The sequence below is a fragment of the Salvelinus namaycush genome, chromosome 30 (genome assembly GCF_016432855.1).
Source record: "Salvelinus namaycush isolate Seneca chromosome 30, SaNama_1.0, whole genome shotgun sequence".
Taxonomy (NCBI): Eukaryota; Metazoa; Chordata; class Actinopteri; order Salmoniformes; family Salmonidae; genus Salvelinus; species Salvelinus namaycush.
This window is the reverse complement of record NC_052336.1, coordinates 8221188-8234482: the sequence shown is the minus strand read 5'-3', so window position 1 is coordinate 8234482 and position 13295 is coordinate 8221188.

The following is a 13295-nucleotide window of genomic DNA, read 5'->3' as shown; positions in this document are numbered from 1 at the left end:
TTAGTGGGTTAAATGAAGTGGAATTCAAGGCTCATCCATTACCAAGGTCTATTTTCATTGTGCAGATCTGTTTTCCACACAACAGAGGCCTGCACCTTAAGGCTGATTACAGTAATGACATTTCCCAACCACAATAGTGCTGATGTTCCCTAGTCTCCACCACTGAATGACACTCACCTGTCCCTTGGCCTCGCAGCACAAAGGTTCCCCTGAGAGTTTAGGCAGATTGTCTCCCAATTACTGCTGTATCATATTACAGCAGTAATTATTGTTACGCTGTTACGCTCATTTGCACAAAAAAGTGCAAAACAATGATTTTATATTGCTTTGTTTTTCTTGTGATTGAGCAATTCATCTGATGTATTATACAGTACCAGTCAAAAGTTTGGACACACCTACTCATTCAAGGATTTTTCTTTATTTTTACTATTTTCTACATTGTAGAATAATAGTGAAGACATCAAAACTTTGAAGTAACACATATGGAATCATGTAGTGACCAAAAAAGTGTTAAACAAATCAAAGTATATTTTAGATTCTTCAAAGTAGCCACCCTTTGACTTGATGACAGCTTTGCACACTCTTGGCATTCTCTCAACCAGCTTCACCTGGAATTATTTTCCAACAGTCTTGAAGGAGTTCCCACATATGCTGAGCACTTGTTGGTAGATTTTTCTTCACTCTGCGGTCCAACTAATCCCAAACCATCTCAATTGGGTTGAAGTCGGGTGATTGTGGAGGCCAGGTCATCTGATGCAGCTCTCCATCACTCCCCTTCTTGGTCAAATAGCCCTTACACAGCCTGGAGGTGTGTTGGGTCATTATCCTGTTGAAAAACAAATGATAGTCCCACTAAGCGCAAACCAGATGGGATGGCGTATCGCCTTGAATTCTAAATAAATCACAGACAGTGTCACCAGCAAAGCACCACCCACACCATCACACCTCCTCCCCCATTCTTCATGGTGGGAACCACACATACGGAGATCATCCTTTCACCTACTCTGCGTCTCACAAAGACACGGCGGTTGGAACCAAAAATCTCAAATTTGGACTCCTCAGACCAATGTACAGATTTCCACCAGTCTAATGTCCATTGATCTTGTTTCTTGGCCTAAGCATCTTATTGGTGTGCTTTAGTAGTCGTTTCTTTGCAGTAATTCGACCATGAAGGCCTGATTCCTGCAGTCTCCTCTGAACAGTTGATGTTGAAATGTGTCTGTTACTTGAACTCTGTGAAGCAGAGGCTGGTAACTCTAATAAACATATTCTCTGCAGCAGAGGAAACTATGGGTCTTCCTTTCCTGTGTCAGTCCTCATGAGAGCCAGGTTCATCATAGCGTTTGGCTTTTGTGAGTGCACTTGAAAAAACTTTCAAAGCTCTTGAAATGTTCCGTATTGACTGACCTTCATATCTTAAAATAATGATGGACTGTTCTTGCTGTTCTTGCCATAATATTGACTTGGTCTTTTACCAAATAGGTCTATCTTCTGTATACCCCCCTACCTTGTCACAACACAACGGATGGACTCAAACGCATTAAGAAGGAAAGGAAATCCCACAAATTAACTTTTAACAAGGCACACCTACCTGTTAATTGAAATGCATTCCATGAAGCTGGTTGAGAGAATGCCAAAAGTGTACATATCTGTCATCAAGGCAAAGGGTGGCTACTTTGAAGAATCTCAAATATAACATATATTTTGATTTATTTAACACTTTTTTGGATACTACATGATTCCATATGTTATTTCATCGTTTTGACGACTTCACTATTATTATACAATGTAGAAAATAGTACAAATAAAGAAAAAGCTTTGAATGAGTAGGTGTGTCCAAACCTTTGACTGGTACTGTAAGTCTAGGTTTGACTGGTACTGTAAGTTTCTAGATTTAGTATTTTTACATTTCTTACATATAAATACGTTTGTTTGTCATGAGCGTCATAGTGTTCCTGCAGTGAGCTCTGAAGGAAGGTAGCTTATCAAATGAGGAAGAAGTGTGTCTGCATAATGTTTGGGAAAATAAATTGAGTCAGTAATTCAGTAATGCCATAGGAGCAAATGCAATGTGCAGATTATTCACAGTTATATAATGTGGAGGAGAAAACCAGGCGCTTCTCATTTTGGTCACTTATCCCTCATTGTAAAGGTCTGTATATTTCATTGCTGGTGAAGCAGCTTAGAGGATACATTTCAAAGCAGCAAATAAAATTGGCTAAACTTCCAAAATTAGCACTTCAAAGTCAAACATGATTTGCAGCGAGGGAAGGGTGGGAGGCAGTGTGACTGTGAAAGTGTATGTGTGTGTCCGTGTGTGGCAGGGCTGATGTACAGAACTCTTCATGTAGACCTTTCTAGGCAAATTGGTTTCATTTAAGAATGAGATCATAGAATAAGTAAACTTCTATCAGGGCGAGTTTATGCATCTGTAGCCATTTATTTCAGTTTTAAATGCATTTCTTGGGACAGGCTGTTTGTATGTAGAACATGAATAATGTTCCATTCGGAAAGTATTCAGACCCATTGACTTTTTCCACATTTTGTTACCTTACAGCCTTATTGTAAAATGGATTAAATACAAAAAAATCCTCATCAATCCTCATCAATCTTCACACAATACTACATAATGACAAAGAGAGAACAGGTTTTTTGAAATAGACCCTTTGCTATGAGACTCGAAATTGAGCTCAGGTGCATCCTGTTTCCATTGATCATCCTTGATCATTGGAGTCCACCTGTGGTAAATTAAATGTATTAGATATGATTTTGAATTTTTGTCTATATAAGGTCCCACAATTGACAGTGCATGTCAGAGCAAAAACCAAGCCATGAGGTCGAAGGAATTGTCTTTAGAGCTCCGAGACAGGATTGTTTCGAGGCACAGATCTGGGGAAGGGTATCAAAACTCCTGGACTTGAACCCGATCAAACATCTCTGGCGAGACCTGAAAATAGCTGTGCAGGGACGCTCCCCATCCAACCTGATAGAGCTTGAGAGGATCTGCAGGGAAGAATGGGAGAAAGTCCCCAAATACAGGTGTGCCAAGCTTATAGCGTCATACCCAGGAAAACTCAAGGCTGTAATCGCTGCCAAAGGTGCGATTACAAGGAGTAAAGGGTCTGAATACTTATGTAAATGTGATATTTCAGTTTTAAAAAATGAATAAGATTGCAAACATTTCTAAAAACCTGTTTTTGTTTTGCCATTATCGGGTATTGTGTGTATATTGGAGAGGGGGAAAAACGATTTAATCCATTTTAAAATAAGGCTGTAATGTAAATTTTTGGGGAAAAAGTTAAGGGGTCTGAATACTTTCCAAATTAACTGTATGTAGCTCTAATATATGCTACTACAGTACATAGCACTCAGTTGTTTGACTCTACCTATCATTAGTGTATATAAAGGCTGGCTGTTTTAGTGTGGACTCATGAACAGAGGTTTTAAAGTTCTAGCCAAATTCTAAAGTTCTAGCCAAATTATAATAAGAAAAAAAAAAAAAAAAGAATACTCCTTAGCTCTGTTGGTTATTCATGGTGCTTGCAACGTAAGGATAGTGGGTTCAATTGCTGGGACCATTTGTATGAAAGTGTGTATACTATAATTATATACATATTTTGTTAAATATGCTATTTGAGTGTTATACCCTTACACAACATCGTTCTGGACTGGGACGGACGGACGGACGGACGGACGGACAGGCTGGCTGGCTGGCTGGCTGGCTGGCTGGCTGGCTGGCTGACTGACTGACTGACTGACTGACTGACTGACTGACTGACTGACTGACTGACTGACTGACTGACTGACTGACTGACTGTAGAAAAGGCCAATGGAGTTGGTGGAATAATCCTTTAATTCATGGTCACTTACTCAGCTGGGCCAGAGCGCTTTAATTAGGTCAGGTGGCAATGACCGACAGATCTCATCCACATAAAAGGAGGAAAACGGCATCGCCTGATCTCGCTGCTTTCTCTTCCTTAACTCCGTCTGCTCGAAGTTCTGTGCGTCCATGAATCCACCACAGACTACTCAGTAAATATACCACTTTATGGTTAAAGGAATTCCTGCCTCAGTCTCATCCATTCTTCTGTCACCTGACACGTGACCACCTGTTCACCTTCACTGTCAGTCATCCTACCTGTCCAGCTACCCACACAGATTCCACTAATCTTTCAATGGTCCGTCGAGCCGGATGATGACTGAACCAAAGACAGGTGAAATGGAGGAGGAGAGGGAAGAATTGTCTCCACTGGAAGGAAGAGAGGAGGAGAGGGCAGCTGAGGGAAAGGTCTTGGAACAAAGGAAATATCCAGGAGCTAAGCCTAAAGCAACAAAGGCTTCATCCTCAACCACCAGCAGCACTAGAAGAACCAGGCAAGCACCTGGTTATCTTAAGGATTATGTGGTCGAGATTTCGACATCAAAGGGCAAGCCCACTAGAGCTCAAGGTGGTGATGGATCAACTGTACGTTTCAGCCATCAACCATCTCCTCTGAGCCAAGCACCGGAAACTGCGTTGGAGCAGGAAAGTGGTCTACAGGAAGAACCCATGGAGGTGACTCCCACAGCACAGGTCAACCAGCTTCCTGAGGCAGGCTCCGCTCACTCCTTAACTAAAGGGAAATCGTCGAGGCACTCTAGACGGAGTGGGAGTTCGACCAGTGGATACCCCTTTGGAAGTGGCCATGGCAGCCGCCATTCACTAGCCCTCAGCGATTCACAGACCGCTGTCCTGCAAGAGAGGATGAAACTATTAGCTTTGGAGGAAATTGAGCGTCAGATTGAGGAGGAACGACAGGCTGATGAACGATGTCACCTATTGGATGTGCAGGCCCGTAGTGCTCTACAGGAACGGGAATTCATTGCCAAGGACCTGGCACAACAGCGACGGCACCGTCAAGCCAGAAGGGAATTGGAGGAGGCACGGATGGTCTCATCCTTCCTGGAGAGGAACGAACAGGGAGGTGACCTGACCACCCCTCCACATGGACCTGACCTGTCTGCCTTTCTTTCCCAATCTGCCCCTCTGGTACAGCATGGCACACAGTCCCCGGAGGCTCCGGGGTCAACAGCCAACACGGAGCACGGGGGACAGGCCGCTCCACCAACGCCCTCTATGCCAGTGACACCAGTTAGCATTCCTCCATGTGGACAAAGCATCACTCCTTCGCCTTTCCGCCAATTACCAACCACGGCAAATCGTTCCTCTCGTCCAGGGCCAGGCCAGTCCTCAAACATCAGGTGGAAGGGCTCTCACCCAATTCCGTCTGCCACCAATGGAGAGTCTGGGACAGTAGGGGACCGGCCCAATGAGGCCACAGTGGGCTCATCAGAAGTCCCGGGTTTATCCTTCACGCAACCAGAAGAGGGAGCCAATATTATGAAACTTCTAGTAGCCTCAGCCTATGGAATTCCCAGACCCAAACTGCCATACTTAGAGAGCGGAAAGGAGAGTGAATTTGTCCTTTTGGAAATGGCATTGGAGAGCCTACTGGGTATTCACAGTCATCTGTCAGAACGCTACAAATACCAAGTACTAATGGATCATTTGCGGTTTCCCAGTGCATACAGGCTGGCCCAATCTTTTATGCACTCCGCAACACCATACACTGCCGCTCTCCAGGCCCTGAAGGCGAGATATGGTGAGCCACGCCAGCTAGTCCAGAATGAACTAAACAACATCCTGAACACGTCTCCAATTAAAATGGGAGACCATGCTGCCTTCCAAGAGTTCTCCCTGGCTGTCCAATCCCTGACCTCAATGCTCCAATCTGTTGAAGGAGAAGATGGGAACGAGCTGAAATGTGGCTCCCACGTGGACAGGCTTCTCAGCAAGCTTCCAGTGTACCTCAGAGACAGTTTCATTGAACATTGTTTGAACAAGGGCATCCTGAAAGAGGGCTCGAGAAGCACCTATGCTCTCAGAGACCTGGCCGCATGGTTGGAGGTGAAGGCAAAGGCGAAGAGTATCGCTCACCAGGCCACAATCTCAGCCATAGCCACCGGGGGAAGGAAGGAGTTTGAACGCCAGGGGGGACAGAAAAGACCAAATCCCACTACCATGTACTTAAATAGTGAAGCCGGGGAGGAACCCGGGAAGAAGACCCCTCTCAAGAGCAAGAACATCAAATTCCAGCCTTACTGCCCATATTGCAATAGTAAGGGACACTTCCTTGGCTCATGCACCAGGGTAAAAAAGCTCACTCAAACTCAATTGAAGGCCTGGATCACTTCAGGCGAGCGATGCTACAAGTGTGCCCGTAGCCATAAGGCGGAGACCTGCACATTGAGGAAACCCTGCAATCGCTGTAAGGAAATCCATCTCACAGTGTTGCATGATGTAATTCCCCAAGCACAGAAGGAGCAGAGTATGCTCATGGTAGGAGCTGCAAAGGAGCTGTACCTCGACCAGCAGAACCGGTCTCCAAGGGTCATGTTGAAGGTGGTCAAGGTCACTCTGCAAAGTGAAGGGAGAAGCATTGATACATTCGCCGTTCTAGATGATGGGTCAGAAAGAACGATCATTCTCACGGCGGCCACCCGTCAGCTAAACCTGGAGGGGACTCCCGAGACCCTTAACCTCAGAACGGTGCGACATGATGTTATCCAAATGAAAGGCTCTGCTGTGACCTTTAGCATTTCACCTTCAGGAAACCGGGACGTGGCCTATAACATCACCAATGCCTTCACGGCAGATGGCTTGAATCTTGCGGAGCACTCCTGCCCGGTAAGTGTTCTACAGAAACAATATCCTCATCTACGAGGATTGCCTCTTCCTAACCTGGCCAGAGTAGCGCCACTTATCCTGATTGGGTCAGACCACCCACATCTCGTCACCCCGACTGAGCCTATACGAGCTGGACCAGAAGGAGGGCCCATTGCTGTCCATACAGCCTTGGGTTGGGCTGTGCAAGGTCCAGTCCATCTACTTCTCTCCACCCAAGCTGTACAGACACAGCAAGTCCTCTTCACCAGAAGCAATCCAGCTCCATCCCCCTGTGCGGCCACTGACCTCCTTCGGAATGTAGAGATGCTCTGGAAGATGGACACCTTCTCCAACCGGAAGCTACAGGAGGTCACCCGCTCAAAACATGACTCCTATGCATTAGACCTCCTGGAGAAGCGCACCACCACTGAACTGGATGGCGTTCAGAGGTACGCAACCCCACTGCTACGGGTGCCCAACCATCCTCTTCTGGCAACCACAACACGGGCTGTACTCCCACTACTGCGTGGAACGGAGCGACGCCTGGTGAAGAATCCTGAGCTTGCTGAAGTTCATAACCGGGAGATTCATAACCTTGTGAAGGCAGGCTATGTCACAAAAGTGACCGCTCATGAAGAGGGAAACCCACTCAGCGAATCCTGGTATCTCCCTCACCATGTTATCCAGCAACACGGTGGGAAGTACAGACTTGTCTTCAACTGTTCATTCCAAGCTGCTGGTCAAAGCCTGAATGACTGTCTACTCCTGGGACCAACCTTAGGTCCTTCCTTGCTCGGTGTCCTTCTCCGGTTCCGGCAGCACTCTACAGCCATCAGTGGAGACATCAAAGCCATGTTTCATCAGATTCGTCTACTGCCTTCCGACACCACACTGCTCCGGTACATATGGCGAGATATGGAACGAGACGCAGAGCCCACCATCTATGAATGGCAAGTACTCCCATTTGGCACCACCTGCAGTCCTTGCTGTGCCATATACGCTCTGCAGAGACACGCACGGGAGCACCCAGACAGTGACCCAGAAGTATGGGATTCAGTGGAAAATGCCTTCTATGTGGATAACTGCTTACAGAGCATCCCATCCATGGCTGAAGCGAAAGCACTCCTCGATAAAGTACGGAATCTCCTGTTCAAAGGGGGATTTGAGGTCCGACAGTGGGCGAGTAACAGAGCAGAGGTTATCCAGCACCTCCCGCCACAAGCTAGGTCCAGTAGCAGTGAACTCTGGCTATCGCAGTCTGGTGCTAACCCACAAGAGCCCACTCTAGGACTGAGATGGAGCTGCATACCGGATACCCTTGGGTACAAGCACCGCTCAGCCCTGAGTACCGAAACCCCCACTCTGCGCACCATCTATCGGACACTGGCCAGTCAATACGATCCCCTTGGGTATATCCTGCCATACACAACCCGGGCCAAAGTCTTAGTCCAGGACCTGTGGCAGACCAAGAGGGACTGGGATGAACCGATCCATCCGGCTGACCTAGTGGAACGATGGATCTGTTGGGAAACAGAGTTATCGGAGCTCTCTGAAGTCCAAATGCCAAGATGTTATGTACCACCCTGTGCTGACCAACTGGGATCATGCCTGGAATTGCATGTGTTCTGTGACGCTTCGGAGCGAGCTTATGGGGCGGTTTCCTATCTAAGAGTGGAGGATAAGGCAGGACACACCCATGTCTCCTTTGTCATGGCCAGGTCCAGGGTCGCACCCAAGAAGCAGTTGTCAATGCCTAGGCTGGAACTCAGTGCTGCCCTTTCCGGAGCCCAGTTGGCCTCTACCTTGCGAGCCGAGCTCACCTTGCCAATCCAAAGGGTCATCTACTGGAGTGATTCGACCACTGTATTGACCTGGCTCACATCGGAGTCCTGCAGGTATAAGGTGTTTGTCGGAACTCGCATTGCGGAAATCCAAGACCTGACAGAAGTCCAGGACTGGAGGTATGTTGATAGCATAAACAATCCTGCTGATGACGTTACTCGCGGTAAAACCCTTAAGGAACTGGCTCAACCCCATCGCTGGAGCTTGGGACCACCATTCTTGTCCCAACCAGAGAACGAGTGGCCGAAAGCCCCCAGGCGTGCGGCTCCTCCGCAACCAATTGAAACTCATGAGTTAAGGAAGTCCGCCCAATGTTACAGCATCTCTACGGAACCAACAACAGCTCTCCCTGACCTAGCACAATCCCAAACACTGCCGGATCTGATCGCCGCCACAAACCAGACCTCAGATGGGGTGGCTTCTATACCCACCTCCCTCGCGGCAGAGACACTACTCCTCCAGCATGCACAAGCAGTTAGCTTCCCTGAGGAGCTAAAAGCTCTGAAAGCTGGTAGGGAAGTTGCTAAGGAGAGCCGTCTTCTCTCTCTCGCCCCAGAATATGATCAAATCCTTGGAGTGATCAGAGTCGGAGGGAGGCTGCGCCGAGCAGAAGTTTTGGACCCCGACGCTATCCACCCAATTATCCTTGACTCCAGACACCCTCTTACCAGGCTCCTCATCAAGAGTTATGATGAAAAGCTTCTCCACCCAGGGCCAGAGAGGGTCTATGGGGAGATGAGGCGGAAGTACTGGATACTTGGAGGACGAGGAGCCATTCGTAAGCACCAATACGCCTGCGTAGAATGTCAGAGATGGCGGGCTGGAGCCACTGTGCCCAAAATGGCAGATTTACCCCCTGCTCGCTTGCGCCTTCTCAAACCACCCTTCTGGTCAACAGGAGTAGATTGCTTTGGCCCCTTGACGATCAAGCTAGGTCGTCGAGTGGAAAAGCGCTGGGGCATTCTATTCAAGTGTTTGACGACTAGGTGTGTCCACCTGGACCTACTGGAGAGTTTGGATACTGAAGCCTTCCTCATGGCCCTACGGCGGTTTATCTCCCGACGGGGGAAACCCTACGAGATCCTGGCTGACAGAGGCACAAACTTCAAGGCAGGAGAAGCCAGGTTGGAGGAAGCCTTCCAAGCCATGGAACCCAGCCTCCAGGATCAGCTGATGGACCAACAAATCTTATTCAAATTTAACCCTCCAGGAGCTCCTCATTTTGGAGGAACATGGGAGCGAGAGATCAAATCTGTAAAGACGGCCTTACGAGTCGTCCTGGGTGACCAAACTGTCACTGAAACTGTCTTACGGACCGTCCTGATAGAGGTGGAAGGGATATTGAACTCCCAACCCTTGGGATATCTCTCTGCAGATATCGCTGACCCCGATCCGGTTACACCGAATATGCTCTTGATGGGACGCCGAGATGCGTCACTTCCTCAAGCCATGTATGCTGATACCAACCTCGTTGGCAGACGCCGGTGGCGACACAGCCAGATCTTGGCTGACCATTTCTGGGCCCGATTCATTCGGGATTACCTACCAAGCCTACAGCACAGAGGGAAATGGCGGAGAGAAATGGCCAGCCTGGAAACTGGCCAAGTAGTAATGGTGGTGGACCCTCAGCTGCCTCGAGCCTCCTGGCCGGTGGGACGTATCACTAAGACCATGCCTGGGACCGATGGTCGCGTTAGATCAGTGGAGATCCAGGTAAAGAACCGGACATATATTAGGCCAGTTGCTCGACTAATTCCTCTCCCTGAGATGACGGAGGACGGGGAGCAATGAGCCTTTTTGAGGAGTGTGGAATTTAACAAATTTCCAGGGTGGCTGTAGAAAAGGCCAATGGAGTTGGTGGAATAATCCTTTAATTCATGGTCACTTACTCAGCTGGGCCAGAGCGCTTTAATTAGGTCAGGTGGCAATGACCGACAGATCTCATCCACATAAAAGGAGGAAAACGGCATCACCTGATCTCGCTGCTTTCTCTTCCTTAACTCCGTCTGCTCGAAGTTCTGTGCGTCCATGAATCCACCACAGACTACTCAGTAAATATACCACTTTATGGTTAAAGGAATTCCTGCCTCAGTCTCATCCATTCTTCTGTCACCTGACACGTGACCACCTGTTCACCTTCACTGTCAGTCATCCTACCTGTCCAGCTACCCACACAGATTCCACTAATCTTTCACTGACTGACTGACTGACTGACTGACTGACTGACTGACTCTGTGTTTCTATGTTGGTCCATCAGTTGTGCTTAGACGTCTGTAATGAGAGACCCATCAGAGGGGTGGTGATGCCAGTGGCAGGCAGCTCATTTGGTGAACATAGTCCAGGCCCAGGCCACTCCTGTCCTAACACATAGGGAGGGCTTTCACACTGGTCACATGGATAGACAGACATCTTGTGACAAAGATCATCATATTAGACTAACCTACCATAGTGAAACGCCAACTCTTTTCAAATAGTCATGGAGAGGATATTGGAACCTAACAATGACAGTTCATTTGGCTTAGTTTATGGATAGAGTGAGAGAAACCCTTTATAGATGAATGTATGGAACAAACTACTGCATGCAAAGTGTAAAAGTAAGATCTAATGTAACACAGGAGAAGGTATTGTAGATCATATGGAGTGAGGAAGGCAGGTATACTAACTGAGCTGGAGTGAATGGCATTTCTCCATCTCCCTCTGGTGTGCCGCACATGACACAAGCCCAGCTAATTAGGCAGATGCCATAATGCAGTAATCAGGAACACAGTGGAGGGAGGCTGGAGAATTAATTCATAGACTTGAGTCATAACTGCTCAACATGCTTAATAACATCTCCACCAACATAGGCAGATGGGAATGCAGAGAGAGAGAGAGCGCGAGAGAGAGAGAGAGCGAGAGCAAGCGAGAGCATAGCTGGGGACACAGTGTAACCTGGTCAGGTCTTTTTCTCATTATTTTTCCAGAAAATGAGCAATCAGCCATCTTGCACAGAGCCTGATTGTCTCCCTCTGTAAATCAATCCAGGAGCTGCAATTAAAAGGTACTCTTATGTGGTGTAATTGATGTCTTGCTAATCCTTTATTTGCACACCTGCCGGTGAGTCTGGATGTTTTATGAATTTCTAATTAATGCACATTGCACACTTAATTTATTTGTTAGCAAATGATGTCGCTGGTCTGCTTTCTGCTGGAATAAAGTGCTTCCAGAATGTCACACATTGCCCAGAATCTGAGGTACAGCCAGTCGCATAAGCAGAGAGGAAATTGAAGACCGTGGGTGTGCTGAATAGGAGTTGTGTGCATCCTGCAGAAACTGGAAAGTTCAGTTAACATGTGTTCCCCACGTCCAGCTGGAAATGCCACAGCTATGCAGGTGGAGGAGAAACATTAAAAGTTTATGATCATTTGGCAATTGTTCTCTGCCTTTCCCATAACCTAGACAGACAGTTCCAGTCACACGCTGTCTTGCCCACAGTCACCCTCATGTATACCCCTAACACACAGTGCTCTCTGTGTGCACCTGTAAAAACCTCCAGCATGTTAAGTACTGCCATTAAAAGCCTTACCTCCTTTATTATGATTACACTGATTGCTCCATTTGGGTGTTGCACCGACCAGACACAGCCCAGCTCTATGCCTTGTGACTCAGTGTGCAGAGTGGGTCTTAGTTCTGGGTTTGTGTTGAGGTATCACGTTTGTTTATATGATACTTGATTGTGTGAATGTTTGAGTGAGCACAGGTTTTATATCATCTGTATGTACTGTTACTGCATGTGGTGTGGCGGTAGGAACTAGGAAGCAAGGCTATATGCTATATATAGCGTGTTCCAGACTTGTTAAGTCCCACTAACGACAGGACTGGTGTTCACTCTGAGCTGAGAGCTCTGACATCACTATCAAAACATGTGATGTCATTGTGGCACAGTAATCCAAGGTGAATGCCTGAGGGACAGATTTGAACACTCAAAAGGAATCAATTTTTTAACGCTGTACATTTAGAATATAGGTCTACAAAAAATATATGAATACATAGAATTTTATTAGTGGAGTTTTTAATAAATGCCTTTACAGCAAAAAAATAAGACTTCTTTAATTACCTTTTAACTTTTGAAAAACATTGTTAAAAGTTTTTGCGGTAAGCAACATTAGAGTCCATTAAAATAAACTTAAGTTTGTTTTATATATATTTTTTCTTACCCAAGTTGTTAGACATGCTTAAATGAAATGTCAATATGCTCAAAGATCCCAACTGGTTTCCTCACAATTTTTGCTCAGGATGAAGCGAATTGCTTTAAAATGGCATAAACGCTGCAAAGCAGGTCTCCTGTGGCTCTGAGCCCATAGAAACAAGAATTACCACCAACCGATGAAAATCAAAAGTAGTACGACAAAGGATTGTATCACCTAAGTAGCAATCCCTTAATTGCAATGCCTTTGTACATAAAAGCTATTCAGATCTGTTGAATATTCTCCCTTAAAGTGTACAGTGCCTTATTTTAGGTCTCAAACATTGCATCCTTTCTATCTGATCGACAGTTTCAAGTGATCTTTTTTGCTAATAGAGTATTAACTAATATAACTATATCATTCCAGAATACTACATTGTATATACACAATTCTATTTCATACGATAATGATATAACAAAGTCTTGAGTTTTGCTCCTTGCCTTCTCCCCTCAGATAAATAGTGACGGTGCCACCAACCTAAATTGGTTATTGCAGCTCCACATCTAGTTAGAATAAACTCA